Below are 8,591 nucleotides of genomic sequence, written 5' to 3' on the forward strand. Positions count from 1 at the left end.
TATATTTAGCTCTAGCATGTCAACGTGCCGACTTTTAAGATGGCACAGGTCAATCACTAAAGAACCAGAGTGACTGGTATATCCACGCAAATCTGTTTGAATTAGCTGCATCAGTGTATAATCGCAGGATTGTTGTTGTTGTTGTAGGGTTTAACCCCATTTTTAAGCACACGATAGACTATGCATGGCGGCCAGTATTAATGGTGGTGGAAGAACCCGGGAAAACCTTAGAAAGAACCACCGACCCACGAGAAGCTACTGGTAAGCTTTCTCACATACCCACATTGGCCGAATCCAAGACTCGAACCCACGCAGACAGAGGTGAGATGGCAGTGATCCGTAACGGACAGCCACTCGGGGCACCATATCGCAGGGTACTAGAATATATAATTTGTGGTTTCAGATGATATTAATCCAATGAAAGTGACCATTGAGTCTCAATCTGCTCTAGCACCTTTGTTGAGCTTGACATTATGATGTGGGATTTTACTTTTGCATGTTAATCTACAAGTCTGCGTAAGAAAGCTGTGTCCTGTAGTTGGACAAAGATGCATATTTCAAATGACCACTAATGGACAGAAGGTCATGTAGAGTGATGTATCGCCTTTTGGCTGATTTTAGGAGAAGACTTTGATAGGTGTGCTTTTTTTACGAAAGTAATCTGGTTTCAGTTAAGACATAGTTTATCTCAGTGCCAAGTATGTTTATACACGTATTAGACGGGACTGTTTCAGTAGAGTAATTGCTGATTTGTGCTGGGTCCAGAATAGAACATTTTTAAAACAAAATAGTCAATGCTACATACATAATGCAGGTTATCTGTACATAGAACCGAATTGCTTGGTCCTAATTCCATGCTAATGACAAAGAACGGAAACAATAATTCCATGCTAATGACAAAGGACGGAAACAATAACTCCATGCTAATGACAAAGGACGGAAACAATAATTCCATGCTAATGACAAAGGACAGAAACAATGAATAGGGAGCTATAATGGTATTTAAGAGAAGAAACTGCAATATTTACCAAGAATTATATCATGAAAATGTTTTGCTTGGAGAAGGTTGTAAAGGAAATTTGTAATGAGGCTATTTGGATATAATACTAAAAACTAGAAATAATAATAATAATAATAATAATACATAGAGTCAAGGACATAATTATTTTTTGCCAGTAATTTTTAGTTCATTCCTCCTCATTTGGCATTTGGTGCGGGGAAAGACTTGCAGAATGTTAGTTGCATGGTGTCGAATACATCCAGCTTTCGTACATCTTTGAGTCTGATATTCGATCAAACTTCAAAACCGTCAAGGGCTGATGGTGTCATAATATTTTATTAAATAGGTAAGATGATTGGATATAGTTTCATTTTTGTGCATTTCCTGCAATCGAATTTTCGATCTTTAGTAGAAGATGAGCTTACTTTCGACAGATAGTTTATATCGAATCACAGAGAATTCCAACATGTTCGGCCCTAATTGAAATATAGTATGATTACCTATCTTCTAGTTGAAATTATCGTATGTTGTTTGTATAGTCTCATTAAAACTCCATACCAGGTTTTTTTAAAGTTAAAGTGAAGTTCCACTGCATGTCATCTTTTGCAGATGGAATTGTGTGTTTGCAAAGGGGGTGGTCTGTTTACAGATGGAATGGTGTGTTTGCTGATGGAATGATGTGCTTGCATATGGAATGATGTTTGCATATGGGATGGTGTGTTTGCAGATGGAATAATGTGTCTGCATATGGAATGATGTGTCTGTATATGGGATGGTGTGATTACAAATGGAATGGTGTGATTGCAGATAGAATGGTGTGTTTGCATATGGAGTGTATCCAACAAATGACCTTAATTTTGATTTGTGTCATGGAGTGTACCCAACAAACGACCTTAATTTTGACCTGTGTCATGGAGTGTACCCAACAAATGACCTTAATTTTGACTTGTGTCATGGAGTGTACCCAACAAATGACCTTAATTTTGACTTGTGTCATGGAGTGTACCCAACAAATGACCTTAATTTTGACTTGTGTCATTCCTGTAAAAGGTCCTTAATATAAACAGCATATATAAGTGTGAATAAAACACATCATGTTCTATTGGATTCTCCCATTCTTCTGGGTTTTTATTTTAAGAAAGAAGCATCATTCCTTAAGTGTGTGTTATATATAGGTCCCTTCCTGGGTTCGATTCAATCGGTAGCATCTTGAGTTTATTTTATTGCGTCGCTTGATCGATCGATCGATTTGCATTGTCACATGGACTGAAAAGTAGGATGAATAAAAAAACATATGCAGTCAGAAAATGGATCCTGTTGACACACATATAACAGTGGCATACAGCAATGCTACAGTATGAGATTAAAGTTTTATCAACGGCAAGAATATGTCGAAGGAAAAAATTAATTCAGCTCCCAAGGTTACTATATTGTCTTCGAGAAGGATGCACACAAGCACCCTTTTGTGGTCAACCAGCTGTTCTATTAAGGTTGTATGAGACATACAAAAGATCCTCCTTGACAATGTTGGTTCAGTTATCTTTTTGTTGTTTCTTTTCCATTTACTAGTGCGAGAACAGGCGTTTATTAGCCAATAAAAAAAATGTTAAAGCATCGAAGGCATTAATCTATTTTGCTATATATTTACGATGGGTTATACAGTTTCGCTAATGATGTAGAGGTAAATAGGTTAAGGTTACAATCGTCGCCTTGTTAAGGAATTTTGAAAGAGAAATATTACGTTTCTATGGAATGACATTAGACTTGGAATCAGACATATCAGTGTACATGGATCATAATTAAAGATTAAGAACAATAGGGTATGAAGTAAATATTACAGGGGGAACCTTGTCTCTTTTGGGGCTATTATTTTGGAGCTCTGCAAAGGGATTCTATTTCCTTGTTTCCGTATACTGACTGTACTTTGATTTAGCACGTATTAGTTTTTTAAAAAAATGGGTGGCAAAATAACAAGTCAGGGGTCAATGTCATTGGGGTTGTTTGCTTGTATGTTATTAAGGCGACAACTACATGTTTAGACATTAGAGTGTCTTTGAATATTCATCCATAAATATATCTGATTTTGTCTAGTCCACCCAAACTCCAAACAAAGGAAGGGGATATATTGGTTCTGTGCTGCACGTTGTCTGTCTGTTCACTTTTTCGCAAGCAAGAAAATTAAAATACAAATTAAGCACTACTGAGCCAAACCAGACAAAAATTCAATTAATATTTAGAATAGTGTCTCAAAATCTGATTGGTTTCTTATCTATCGTTTTATTTACACATTTGTAACCATTTCTTGGTTTAGACAAATAACTCAATAAGAACAAGATTTATACAGATATACCATTTCACGTGTGTCTCCGACACGTCTTAAAAGATGTATTGGTCTATAATTTGTAGGGTCAGTCTGATTTTATCACATTTAGTTATAGATGGGTTTACAACCGGCAGTTTTCCAGAACGTAGGGAAACATTGTTCCCTCAAGGATTTGTTGCAAAGTGTTTTAAGAGGTTTATAAATTATGAAGAATGTACCGTTAAGTATTTGGTGGATACTTTTAGCATAACCACGTGCTATATGATTGTGATTCTAACTCTGTAATATCGAGAATATCTTTTTGGACAATAATAATAACTGGAGTCTCGAATCTGACAGATAGTGTCTTATATCTTCATCGTCAGTTTATATGCCAAAGGAGAGATAACGTAAAAGAAGTTTATTTTGGACCAAACGTCCATTTCTGTAATATGATCACATATGACTCGAGTCCAACTACAAACACTACAGACTCGTTATACGACGACAGGACTGGGTCTATGCTCTTTGCAGTAGGATCCGACTAACAATCGAATATATCCGGTAATATACAGTATAATCTCGGAGTATAACCAAAATTATGAATATTTTCAGAACTTGCTGCATTCATTCGTTTTGTATATAGTTTACAAATATTGCAATCGTTATTTCCTAAATTTTGATCCTTTTTCCTATGACTGAGATTGTCAGTTTTTGATTGGAACCCTTTTTAGTCAATCCCTCGATCTACTGACTTTTTCGAATAAGGCTATCATACCAAGGTGTGTCCCTTCAATTTAGTCTGATAGATTTTTTTCTTGGAATACAGTTTTTCATTCCCATGGAACAGATAATAATACAGGTCAGGTTCTGATCTCATATCTTGAGTATAATTATTTTTTACTCCAATCAAATTCCCTACAAATACTGCATAATTTATAATAATCGGTTTATTATTTTAGCCATGTTTCTCCTATACAAAAAACAATAAATCCGAAGCAGAACTTGGTATTTATGTAAATAGTTCACTAATCACTATTACCTACATCAAAGTGCAATACTTCAGGCGCCAAGTTATTGAAGGTATTGAACAGAGTTATATAAGAAGAAGTGTTTCGGAAGCAGCCGATACACCTTTTGGTTCATACGTGCTATTTTCGATGCTATGTATGGCTATTATGTCAACCAGAGCGTCTAACAATTATCGGACAGGTCCTCATTTTCAAATTCGTTTTGGGCCTGTTTCAGTGTAGTAATTTCCGCTATAACTCTCTTGTTTCGGGTGAGGGAAGCTATTGATAGCTGATAACGTCTACCTTTACTGAAGTTTCAATCCCTAATGCTCCAGTATTTCTATAAATAAGATCAGCATGGTTAGAACAGCATAATGCTTTAATACAGCGATCTCAGGTCTCACTGGACAGTTTATCTGGTGAATTTTCATCCGACGATGACCAATTACAGAAAAATGAGAATAATTTTACACTGAAGATACAAATAAAAACAAACTAATGATTTTTGTAGAAAGCATACATGTGAGATTTTGACTGCAGTAATCAGGTTAATTCCTGATGCAACTGGTGGTTTTTATACTGAACCAACACTGCCACGAACCCCTAAATTTTACATTCATTTTTGACAAGAAATAGCTATTTTGAATATTTTTCTGTGACAAGGCAGCTAAAAGAATCAGTATGTGCCTTATGCATGAATAAAGTTCACTAGTACTATAACAAATTAGCATACTTTTCATCACCCCTCAACCATCTAGATTTTTAGATATTTACCTCTGTAGCAGACACACATAAATACGTAAGCCAAGTCGACAGCTCATTTGCAGCCCAAGTTACGCATTTGATCTCCAATGCAAATCTAACTGTGACAGGCAGTCACCAACAAGCCAACCTATTTCCAAGCCTAACTCAAAGTAAATCTGAACCACATTATAGATTTAGCTTATGTGTGAATTTATAAATGCTAGGCTTGTGATAATTAGGTTCATGCCTTCTACCTTAAAAATTGGGGGGGGGGGGTGTCAAAATACGAAACTATCCAGTGAGACCTCAAATCGTGGGCCGCATGCTGCCCGCCATGTCGTATCCTGTGCGTCACAAGGTGTCATGAGAGATAACAAAGGTGGTGCGGCCCTTGGACCATCGAAAATGCCCTCATGCTTCCCTCAGATTGGATTGAGTTTGAAACCCCTGCTCTAATATACAGGTCTTAAGTCTACCTCAGCATTGTTAGAACATCATATTGTCTCTAATATCTTATGTCACTTGTTTAGGTTCGAATAAACAGTAACACAAGAAAAAGTGAAAACAACAAGCTTTTAAAATACAATAATTTATTCCCCTGAATAAAATTCTGTAAAGATGAAAAAAATATGAACTTAAGTTTTTTTAGAATCAAATCCAAAAATGATCCAAAAATAATCCGAGAATAAAATTTTAGGAGTCCTAATAACAAAATGTTCTATTGATTTCACGTTCGAATCCCGATGAAGAATCCAAGACGGAAGACGATGACGTATGCTACAATCTGTAGTGCTGAAGTCTACATTTCCTTGTAGAAATAAGAATTATCACTTCGGTTTCTGATAGCTGAATAAATATCTATACAATACTGTCTTTGTTCCACAATATTACATGAGCATACGTATTTTCCAGAAAAAAATAACAGAATTAATCCTTTTGAATCCAAATAATTTGAAATAACTCCAAACAGAACAAAACACAACTAACAGTTAAACAGCCCAACTTCTACTGAGATTAATTCCCCAGAATATGGGTTATATGGGCTTTCTAAAACGTAAAAAATGGTCACGTGATCATTTTCTGGAAGTTTATAGAAACAAATACGTGTTACAGATCACGTTTACCCAGTGTGACCCTGACGAAAACCAAACATTTTTACTCTGAGAAATAAAAAATTAAAAAATTGTTGATATCGTAAAGAAAAGGTCCCATCATGTCCTTGGAAACAACAAATCATTTAAAAATAAAATAGAACTTGTTTACGAAGGTTGCTACAAATTCTGAAACAAGGTCAGGATTTAGATCAACACCTGCTGTTTATAAACTAAGAGTCAAGGTTAAATTATTTTCTAAATAAGTATCATCTAGCGAATAAATTTACATTACAATATCATGTAATGAAAAATATAAAAAAATTAAAACTGACAAACAATTAAATTGAAATAAATATATATTAAATCAGATATAATTATATCAAATATACATAACAATATATAGGCCATCAGTCTCCCCAGCATTGTTAGTCCATCATATTATTTGTAATATACAGGCCATAAGTCTCCCCCAGCATTGTTTGTACATTATATTGTTTCTAATATACAGGCCATAAAGCTGCCTTCGTATCTATTTTTATCCAATCTGATTATGTTATTATAACCGTGTAGAATGAAGTCATCACTAGATACATCTTTGCCAATGTGAGATTTGGACACATTGAGTAAAACATGTTTCAAAACTCATTAAATGTCTCATGTATATTGAAATTTCTTTGGCTAAGATAAACGTTCATGCAGATGTATTTGCCAAGAAGTCTGTTTAGCTTAACATAGCTGCGTTCGTCCCCCTTTCCGCTTCGAAGTCCTAATTTTTGCATGAGAAATTCTTTCACCATTATTTCGGGTTTTCAATGAGCTACTTGATCTGGATTTAGTTAAATTTCAACATAGAGCGAACGCATGCCGGGTTGGATTCTGTACGTGATGTTTCTCATGATGGTTGTAGTTGAAGTTGTCATACCGTATCTGATACGGAGGAAGTGTGTCAGCCCGGTCATGAAGAATGTCTTCTCATTGCACAAGTACGATGTGGGTTTCAATTAGGTTAATTGCACTTCTGCATTTTGCCGCAAAAAGGATGAATTCTTGCAACTTTCGCAGATTGGCGGCGGAATTAGAATTTCCCTGTCTTGGTTTCCCCACAAAAGTTAGCATTTTCGGATTTTGCTATGTCCATGCAAGTATTTCTTGCTTTACGAATGTACTCCATGTTACAAAATAGTTTAACCAGCTCACTTGTCATTGAGCACATATGGAAATATGTATGTTTTCCAGACGATGAATTGACTCACCATTTTATCTGTGTTTGGTTACTATGAATGTTTATCGTGATTTACTATCAGATGCTTATTAAACAGTAAAATAGTATTCAAAACATTAAAGAGGTTTTAACTTATTAATGACTTTAAAGATGTCATGTGTTATTAAAAAGTAATCAAATATTAAAGACCGTAACGAGGTCTTATCGGCATATTTCAGCCAATCAAAAATAATAATCTGATTTGCAGAATCATTATCTGAGCGGTTAAAATTGTTTTCAAATTTTTGTTCAACACGCTCCCATAATACCTGACTTCCCGTTTAACGTGTCCTGGCTCTTCGGTCATTATATTTTGCTCGTCGAGTGAAGAAAAAAATTGTTACTCCATCAGGCTTGGAATTTTTTTTAGAAATTGACAAATGCAGCCAAATGATAGGTCAGAATATTTCCGAGCAAACGTTGGGATCTAGCAACGTTTTGATCATTGTTGGATCCGATTACATATAAGCTGGGGCCCCGAGTGACCGAGTCTAGAGCTCACCGTTCCGGATTACTGCCATCTCACCTCTGTCTGCGTGGGTTCGAGTCTCAGGCTCGGCGAACGTGGGTATGTGAGAAAGCCTGCCAGCAGCTTCTCGTGGGTCGGCGGTTCTTTCCGAGGTTTTCCAGGGTTCTTCCTCCACCAGTTATACTGGCCGCCATGCATATGGCCTTAAAGCCTACACCAACAACATATAAGCCTTTATGTTGTTCAAGAAATTGGATATACAATTAAGTTTACTCACAATGTTCAGTATCCAAATCATATAAACGGAAAAAGGACCTTGTCATTCTTCATAACTCTAAAGCATATAGCGAGGTCCTTTTATGGAAGCCAGTTATGATTCTTCTCTCTCTCTAGAATCACATTTATGCAGCGCATGAGACCGTGCTGTAGTCGTTTCCGTTTACAATTAAGTTTACTCACAATGTTCAATATCCAAATCATTATTATTAAGCAGAGACCAGTTTAAAATAAGTCTTGGACAAAACGATCAAACATCGCATGAATTAGGACGGGGTGGGGTGGGTGGGTGTTTAAGTTATCCAATACTTAAACGGTTCTGTTGATTAAACCGCAGGATCCAATTCTACCTAATACCAAATGGTCGTGTTGGTTAAACTGCATGATCAAATTCTACCTAATAACAAATGGCTCTGTTGGTTAAATTGCATG

Source organism: Sinohyriopsis cumingii, chromosome 1 (genome assembly GCF_028554795.1).
Source record: "Sinohyriopsis cumingii isolate HCF-2022 chromosome 1, ASM2855479v2, whole genome shotgun sequence".
Classification (NCBI taxonomy): Eukaryota; Metazoa; Mollusca; class Bivalvia; order Unionida; family Unionidae; genus Sinohyriopsis; species Sinohyriopsis cumingii.